Raw genomic sequence first — 9,886 nt, 5'->3', positions numbered from 1 at the left:
CATGAATTAAAACTGTCAGACAAGGTGATAAGTAAATGAATAAAGGATTTTTAATTTTCATGGGCCAATTAAGTAACAAACCGAACACTTTTCAGGCATCTTTTTAAAACTTACCCACAGTCGCAAGTATTTTGCGCCTGTAAAACTGGTTCTGTAACATTCATATTTACCCCTGGCTGTAGAAAGATGGCTTTAATGACATTAGAATCAATTATATTAACAAGAGGAAGATTTCCACAATTGTATATTCATAAAAATGTTATGCATCATGTACAGAAATGGTAATTTGATAATCGTAAACTTTAAATTTCAAAGCATTAATGGGGAAGAGGGTCTTAAAGAATCATTTGCCATATACCTCATGTCTCCCTTTGGTGCCAGTTGTTGATTTTTGCTTATTTTATCCCAATCTTTACTTTCATAGCAGCTAATAAGATCTGTTGTCATTAGAACTTTACTGTCAGCAATTTCAGTTTGGCTACTGGTGTTAATTTTACTGACGCAAATTAACGCAATTTTAATTCAACTGGTCACTCGGAGACTCTTTGTAGCAATTATTCAACTGAATTACTCTGTGTTAGGTTATTGTTGCAGGATGTATACAGCCTTAATTGAACATGCCAATACAATCAGTCTATATTAAAGTCACTCATTTGCTTATTTTAATTTTCATTCAAGAATTTGGAGCTCCACATAAAGTTGCCATGTTGTAATTGCACCATCCAGTCAGAGATGTTGCTGCAACAGCTCCACTGCAGTGGAGGGAGTGATGACAGGATGCAAGTTTACTCACCATTAGAAAGTGATCTTTGGAATTTGTAATGAAAAAAATTGCAGAGGTAATGCAAATATTAGGGTTTTTCATTGTACGTTGTGCACACACACATTAGTTCCTTTGGCAGCTGTTTGCACTAATGGCAGGCAAAGCCAAATACTTTGGACCATAATTTCAGGTTAAGGATTACAAATTCATAAGAGTAAAGGTTAAGGGATTTAGAGGGTGTCTGAAGGGGACGTTTTTCACCCAGAGGGTGGCGAGTACCTGAAATGTACTGTTAGGGGGAGTGGTGGAAGTAGAGCTGCTGATAACAGTTAAGAGCGCTTGAATCACCGAGGCATTGAAGGCTATGGGCCAAGTGCTGCAAAATGGGATTAAAAGATGGGTGCTCACTGGTCGGTGTGGACATGCTGGGTCGAACAGCCAGTTTCCAAACTGTGAATCAGTAATACTGCTGAGTTTGACTTCCGACCAGAGTTTCCATAATTTCCCACTGACAACCAGAAGTGATTTGCAAAAGGAAAATGTTGACTCAGCTGGTGGTTGTACTTTTGAAATGCGGCGCCCAGAAGACTGGTGGAAGCAGACTCCAAAGGTGTCTCTCAAAAATATAGTTTTGAATACTTTGGGAGAGGGAGTCGGGGACAGCTGCAGAGCTTACAGGGAGAGAAAGGGACTGGCTGGGCCGTTCCGACGAGAGAGGGCTAGTGCCCTCCCTGCCTGTGCCGGCGGCAGCTGCTGCTGCTGCTCTGGGGATTCCGCGCGGTCTGTGGACACGTCATAGACGTGTCCTCGTGGCGGGAGCATTGTTGCCGCGATCCGGGGCGGCTCGCGCCTCCGCACACGTGCTGCTGCTGGCGGAACACTGTGCGCGCGGCCCGGGGAGCGGGAGGCTGAGGCTGAGCGGGGCGCCGCCTCTGCAAACGCTGCTGAGCACAACAGTCCTTCCCTGGCGTTTGAATTCCCCTCTCTCGTTTTTCCTCTCTCGGTTGCACAGTTTAAAGTTGCGTTCCGAACCCACCCACTCACCCAGCTGCGAACATTACATCACTGACACAGCTCAAGAGACCCGGATTGACACCAAGGCAGAACTTTAGGCAAATTGCACGGCTCAAGTTTTAGTAGAACATGTCTGACCCGTCTACTAGCCCAGAGGATCGGCCCAAGGGCGCAGAGTGATGCAAAGAGCGGAGAGCAGCGCAGTTGCCAGCTGACGGTCAGTAACAACGGGAGGGGGAGGTAATCTGACAGCGGCAGTGTTGTCACTGTACTGCACCCAGTCAAGAACTTTCAGCCTCTTGCCAGACCTCTTCTAGGTGTGGCTTTTCAGCAGCGTCTGCGGAAGTCTCCGGCAACAGATGTAGGCGCACCTCGCAGAACATAAATAGTTTGTTTTGTACCCGGTTGCGGTAGTTTAGGAATGTTTGTGACTTGAGGAAGGGACTGCAGACTGGGGTGGGAACCGCAAAATGAACCGACGGGGACTGGAGAAGGAATAGTTGTTGCCGGAGCCTTTAATTACGTAGATTGTATAAATTAATAAGAGACTATTGTTAAAGTGATGTTGCAGTCAAATTCGGCAAACGTGCATTACTTTAATTTAGAAAGGACACCGCACACTCACTTTAAGAGGTCATTTATTTCATTACACTGTTCCCCTTTAGTTCTATTTGTCAAGGATAACGTTTAATACTGCTTTTGGACTCCACAGATTGTAAATTTTGACTTTCAAATGTTGGAGTGGGCAGACTGTACTGGCCTGCCAAAGAATTTAGCATACGTACCACTTGAATGCAACGATTCAATAAATCGTTTCTTTCCGTTCCTCGCCCACCCCCACCTCGAGACTCCCTTTATTGTAAACCAGCCCCACCCACCCCTGTGATTTTCTTCCCACCCATCTTAAAGTCAAAAACTATATATCGCACATTTTAAATTCCTGCCTTTATTATAACAGTTCAAGGTCAATGGTAATCTGTACTTGGGCATCACCTTTTACTTCTACTGAACCACATTTCATCCTATGCATATTTAAGAACTGCATTAAAACTTTGCGGAGAATAAAAACGAAGGTGTATTGGAGACTTTGGAATGTTTTTGCCCTTCACGTGAGCACCGCTTAAAGGAACGGATTCGTGTGAAACTAAATCAATTTTTTAATTGAATGTGTGATAGCTTGACCTTGAGACATTTGGTGAGGTAATAGTTTGTGGTCTTCTAGGCATTCTGTATTTACTTTTGCAGCTGTGACAGTGCTATGTCCAAGTATTAAAATTACATAGGTGTTCGGTTTCTTATTAAAATGAGGTTAACCTATTACTACAAGAAAGCAAGACTTAACCAAAATGTTTTACCGTCTTCACTTTTCCATTATCTTAGTATATAACGTTTTTGCTTCTACTTAGTTTGTCTTGTTATACAAAATTGTTACCATTAATGGTATCAGCTCTCTTTGAATTGAAGGCACAAAGGAAAAACTTTAGTCGGTCATCAATAAAAGGTCTCGATCAAGGACTAAATAGTGAAGCTGTATGCTTTTGATAGCATAAACTTGACGTTATCTTGTTTAATAAACCAGTTGACTAACTATCCTGATAAACTAGTTCATGCTTGGTGGGATTTACAACGAGTACATGAGGTATGTCACGAATTGGATGTGGAATAAATCTCTTTATTCTGTCCTAATGGCACTTCTGTGGAGAGTGGCTGCATGGTAACAATGTGGATTTGTTTTTGACAAATAAGTCACCTTTGCTGTCTGTGGAGTCAACTTGGTCTCATAATAATTTTATAGTTTATCTAGTCAGTGTGGTTTACTTTGGGATGGACTGAAAGTACACAGTCTGCCTTTTCCTGGAGCCAAAATTCTGGGCTGGATTTGAATTCTGACTGTAAGTGTGAGAAAACAGGCTGTATGCTATAATTTTTAAATTTAAAAAAAAATCTTGAGTAAGTTCTTCGGTTTATAAAATGGTTGTTTTCTGGGCCCATTATTGTGATCAAATGTTCCATTATCAGCAAACATAAATGACAGGAAAAAAGAAGGTCGTGCTAAGCTTTAGTTCCTTGGTGATAATTTCAATCAGTGATTGACTTTCAAAATAAGAACAGCCTAAAGTTGTTATTTATAAAATGAACCATGGCAAACTCTTGACATTCATGAGGTAAACCTGTATTGATCATTAATCATAGGACAGTCCTATCCGTTTTTTTCTACCTGTTCAGACTCTGCTAATTTTGTTACCATGAATCAGTTTGTTGATTTGAGATGAAATTAGCAGATTCATACTTCTGTCTTGTCATCTCTGTTCCCTTCAATGTTTCAGTTTTTTCCAGAACTTAAATGGTCATTTGGAACTTGATTTCTCACTGCAAACTCGGCTCTTATAACAGAAAAGGCATTTTCTGCTTTCAATGCGTGGTTGATTTCACTTTCAGAGTCTTACTCTGTATTACAGAATCATTCAAACGCAGTTGGACCCATACAAATTCCTGAGTTAATAAGTTGATGATAACCTACAGCAAACAGACTAAACCCAAAAGAAGCTAGATTAATATTTGCACTGCGACTCTCCTTGTGTTTCTTCTCCCTTTTTATTCCCAGTGCAATAAAGACTTTGAAAGTCAACACAATTGGTAATTGGAGACTTAAAATGGTGAACCTATTCCATTGATTTAATATAAATATTGGCAAAAAAGTATGCCAAGAATTCTGTTACTTGTATTTGTCAAAATAAGTAGGATGTTGAAATAAATAGGTTCATGTTAAGTGGATAGGATGGTGCTGGTTAATGTCATCAACAGCACTGCTGATGTAGGAAAGAAGTCATTTACTCAAGTCTTCAAAGGCATTTTGTAAATGCTGACCTTGCATCTGGTTGTAGCCACGCCTTACTGCTCTATGGTAATATATACATTTAAATCATTCCATAATAACCATATGTTAGGTGACATACTTGTGTATGTTATTTAAAAACTCCTGAAGACTTTTTTTAAGTGCTTAATCCTAAAGTTATGTGAAACTAAAATGAGAGCCCTGTGCAGCGGAGATTGCTCCAAGAAATGAGGTAAAAGTGGAATGACTTGAGTAGATGTGAAAAGATCTTAAGAATATACAAAAATGATGGAAAGGAAAAGAGTAGCTGTTGGCTCAAGACTGACCCAAATGCAAAGGAAGTTGTACTAAACCTATATAGTTCACTGGTTAATCCTCAACTGATGCTGCACCCATTTCTGGATACCCTACTTATAGGAATGATGTTGAGGCCTTGAAAAGAATGCAGAGGAGATGTGTAATGTTGCCATAGATGTTGGACCTCAATAAAGTGGAGAGACTAGGGATGTTTGGATTGTGTTCCTTTTATACAAAGACAATTAATAGGAGATCTAATAGAAGTATTCAAAGGATTTGATTGCGTAGATTGGTTGAAACTCACTATGTGACAATGGAGAATTCTTTTACTCAGTGAATTGCTGCAATCTGAAATCAGCCACCTGAAGTGAAAGCAGATTTGATGGTAATTTTCACAGGCGAATACTTGAAGCACCAAGGTTGTAAGGAAAGAGCAGGAAAGTGGCACTAACTGGATTGCTTTTTCAAAGACCTGTTATAGAATGGTGGTCTGATTAGCCTTTCCAGTGCTATAAGATTTTGTGATTATTCAAGAATTTTCTCTCTGGCTCATAGTGATTGATGATAAAGTCAAGGAGCTGGAATGGTCAACTTTCTTGCTATTTATTATAGGCATAATATCTCCCTTTCTTAGATATTCATCAGCCTCACTTCAATAATTGGCAGGGACTACCATTCATTGCACTTACAACCAAGTTATTACAAAGCTTTATGTACATATATGAATTGGGAGCTGGGCAGGGCCAATTGTCTCCTCAAGCCTGCTGCTTCAGTTGACAAGATTATGACGGATCTGATTATAACCTCAGCTCCAAATTCCCATCTATCTGCTGTAACCTTTCACCCCTTTGCTTATCAAATATCTATCTACTTCTGTCTTAAAAATATTCAAAGACTGCATCCTTTTGAGGAAGTGTTCCAAAGACCTAGTTAGAACCTCCCTGATAGATATACATGCTTTTAATATCCATGTAATTTGCACATACGAAGCTGCTTTTCTAAAATTTGTCCAATATATTCATCATTTTAAATTTCTTGTAGAAATCACGTGAAGACTCTTTTAGAGTAAAGTGAACGTAATAATGCAGCAGCATTAAACTCGGTGTATACCTAGTTTTATGGTAAATCTTGGAGACACAAGAGACTGCAGATGCTGGAAATCTGGAGCAACACACAATGCTGGAGAAACTCAACTGTAAATCTTTTCCAGATTTTAACAGATTAGATAATATTGGGCCATATTTTTCATGTTGGAATAATGGTGAGGCTAATGATATTCACTGAATAGCACACTAACTTGGAGTGTAAAGCAGGTGAATGGTTAAATGTCACCATTCAAAAGCTGCTGTTCGAATTGCACTGCACCACTGTTAACTTGTTGTGACAATCTTTCATTATCTATCTTCCTAATTGCAGGTGGTGAATGTCTGAGAAGGTGCTCTATTTGCACAGTGAATATAAATAACTTTATGTAGCAGTTTTTAAATCTTCTCATGTCAAATATGTCCCCTTTTACACACCATTATCATAAATGAATACTCCTCATCTGTATTCACCAAGGAGAAGGACGTGGAAGATAGTGAGTTCAGGGAAGGGTAGGTTGATCGTCTGGAGCAGGTTAGTATTAAGGAAGTGGAGGTGTTAGATGTTTTGGAACAGATTAGGTTCGATGAGATCCCAGGATGCTATGGGAAGCAAGGAAGGAGACAGCTGGGGCCTTGACAGAGACTATTGCATCTTTGTTAGCTGCAGGTGAGGTATCAGCAGACTGGAGAATAACTAATGTCCTTCCTTTACTTGAGAAGGACAACAGGAATAAGCTAGGACTCTCCAAGCCGCTGAGCCCTGTGTGAATGGTAATGAAATTATTGGAGAAGGTTCTGAGAGATAAGATTTACATACATTTGGAAAGGCAAGGGCTGATCAGGGAATGTCAGCATGGCTTTGTGGGGGAGATCCTGTCCTACTAATTAAATTGAGTTTTTTTGAGAAGGTAACTAAGATTGATGAAGGCAGAGCTGTAGATGTTGTCTATATGGACTTTAAGGCATTTGACAAGGTCCCACGTGGTAGGCTGTTCCAGGAGGTTAAGGCACATGGGATTCAACGCGAGCTGGCTAATTGGATCCAAAATTGGCTTGCAGAGAAGAGGCAGAAGGTGGTGGCATTTCTGATTGGAAGTCTGTGACCAGTGGTGCACTGTGGGGGTCGGTGGTGGGACCTTTGTTAGTGATGTAGATTAATGATTTGGATGTGAATGTAGGAGATATGATTAGTAAGTTTGGTGACATGAAAGCTGGTGTTGTGGACAGTGAGGAATATTGTCTAAGGGCACAGCAGGATATAGATTGGATGGAATGTTGACAGATGGAATTTAATCCTGACAAGTATAAGCTGATGCATTTTCGGAAGTCAAACAGGGGTAAGACATGTACAGTAAATGGTAGGGCATTATAGAGTGTTGATGAACAAGGACCTTGGGTTTCAAGTCCACAGTTCCCTGGAAGTGGCAATACAAGCCAATAGCGAGGTTAAGAAGGCAAATGGCATGTTTGCTTTCATTAGTCGGGGCATAGAATATAAAATTGGGACATTATGTTGCAACTTTACCAAACACTGGTTTGGCTGCACTTGGAGTATTGTGTGCCGTTCTGGTCGCCATATAAATGAAAGGATGTGGTTGTGCCTCAGAGTGCAGAAGAGATTCACCAGGATGTTCCCTGGATTGGAGGACTTTAGTTATGGGGTGAGATTGGATAGTCTGGTTTGGAGGGGCTGAGGCGTGTAACAAGAATTGGCTGGAGCGGACTGGGAAGTAGAACAAAAATTGGGTTTGTGGAAATGGCATTCTCTGTCAATAACTGAGAAGAACTTGCTTATTGGGTGCAATATGCTCGTAAAGCCACTGTACTTGGCACAGGTGTAGTCTGTTCCCCGCTCCTCTGCCTTGGTAATCACCTGAGATGTCCCCCAGTTTATCTGGGGGTCCAAGATGGAGCGAGTTCGGGTCACGATGCACAAGTTCCCAGAGAATAGGGGTAAAAGTGTACCCTCATCCTGGTGACCACCTTTGTGTGTGGCTGTATCACATGGTGTGTGGACCCAAAGTATGTGAGCACCAAGTGTCACTACGTGCTAAGGTTCTACCTGTCCCTGGTGTTGCGGAAGATAAGCCTGGCCCCTTTACCGTGCAACGTCCCAGTCAGCTGGATGTTATTACACTACCTGTCTTTTGTGGAAGAGTACTTCCAACTAAACACCTTTGACCACAAGTCCATTAGGCAATGGTCAGCACAGAATGTCCTGCAAATACTGCGGGACAGGAACACTATGGATGTGGTGGTTCTCTGAGCAGATTGTCCAAACCTTCTGGCAGTCAGATCTCACCAAAAAGTATCAAGACTTCACTTGGCTGGTGGTGAAGGGGTCCCTGTGCAGACAACTTACCACCCCCAATGTATGCTGCCCTTGGGACGGCTGCAGTGAGGAAGAGACGGTTACCCACCTCTTTCCAGACTGGATTTGGAAAGAGGGTGTGGAGATGGATGCAAGGGTCACTGTCTTGGTTCATCCCCAACAGCTACAGAACAGAGGACTCACTGATCTATGGGCTGTTCTGAGCGACACACACCAAGACAGACAACAAGTGCTGCTGGAAGGTCATCAACTCGGTGAAGGCCACCCTTTGGCTTCCCTGAAATTTGTTGGTCTTCTAGCACAGCAAGATGTCTGTAAGGAAATGCTGCAGACTGGCACAGACCACAATAGAGACTCCTTCCGCTACTGCAAGTGGAGGGCAGAAATGGGTGGGGAAGCCCATCGAATAATGAAAAGGGTGTATCACCCCAGGGGGCCACGTGAGTGACATGGTGTTATGTTTGTTTGTTTGATTTTTCTTTTTTTTAAAAAAAAGTTCGCACTACTGAATATATGAATGTAAAAGATATTTGCACTATTTCTTCCCTTGTATACATTTTTTTTATTATTATGAATGTTTATTTTGAAATTAAAATAAGAGATTGGATCGTCTGGGCTTGTTTTCCCTGGAGAAGAGGAGGCTGAGGGGTGACCTGATAGAGGTATTATAAAAAATCATGAGAGGCATAGATAAGGGAGATGGAATCTTTTTCTCAAAATCAAAAGGGCATAGGTTTAAGGTGTGAGGAAGGAGTTTTAAAGGGGGTCTCGGGAAAGTTTTTACACAGAGTGGTTGATATCTGGAAGCCTGCTGCCGGAGGAAATGGTGGAAACAGATACAATCACTCTGAGAGACATTTAGACAGGCACTCTAAAAGGCAAGGGAGAAAGGACACAGACCTAATGTGGGAAAATTAGGTTAGTGTAGATGGGCAAAAAAAATTGGCCTGTTTCTGTGCTGTATGACTCTGACCCTTTCAGTGCCATGAATTATTTACTGGTGTGAAATTAAAAACAGAATGTTTGTAATACTTAAGAGGACAGGTATCATCAGTGAGGAAAGAAACAGTTAATAAATCAAGTCAATATATTTCATCAGAACTCTGGAATTTAGAGATAATTAAGTTTTAATATGTGGGGGAAGAGGAAGAAAGTACAACCTGAAGTTCTGGGTAATCCTGCTGCACTCATCCAGTCCAGGCCAACATATTCTTATTCATGAATTACTTTTACATCTTATTTATCCATTTTCAACAAATAAGATAATTATAGAAGGATCCTCTGTCTGAGGGCTGAACTTTTGAGGGGATTGAGGAGGTAACAGGTAAAAATAATAGAAAATCAACATAAGATCAGATAATTAGCAAAACTAAAGTTAGTCCGGATCCCCATAACAGCAGGACAATAGGCTGTGACTTCACACTAGTGAAAGTCGAATTTAGATCAGGTGAGAATTTATTCATTAAACGGATCATTAACATTGGGCCAAACTTATGTATAGAGTAATGGTAAAAATTTTAGTTGCTCTAGAGAACAAGATCTGTGGTGGAAATGAATTT

General features: G+C 41.0%; 1 protein-coding gene across 2 annotated transcripts in view; it reads left to right on the top strand.

Moving 5' to 3' along the window:
• Positions 1–1,559: 1,559 nt before the first annotated feature.
• Positions 1,560–9,886, top strand: part of LOC127574055 (WAS/WASL-interacting protein family member 1-like) — an 86,107-nt gene continuing 77,780 nt past the window's right edge. Inside the window, exon 1 of one of the 2 annotated variants that reach the window (XM_052022698.1) lies at positions 1,560–1,994. The gene's annotated coding sequence lies outside the window, so the exon portion shown is untranslated. The remainder of the gene's footprint in view (positions 1,995–9,886) is intronic. The other variant, XM_052022669.1, reaches the window with a different exon arrangement.

The sequence above is a fragment of the Pristis pectinata genome, chromosome 1 (assembly GCF_009764475.1).
Source record: "Pristis pectinata isolate sPriPec2 chromosome 1, sPriPec2.1.pri, whole genome shotgun sequence".
Lineage (NCBI taxonomy): Eukaryota > Metazoa > Chordata > Chondrichthyes > Rhinopristiformes > Pristidae > Pristis > Pristis pectinata.
The sequence above is the reverse complement of the archived record's forward strand: the minus strand, read 5'-3'. Positions and strand labels throughout refer to the sequence as shown.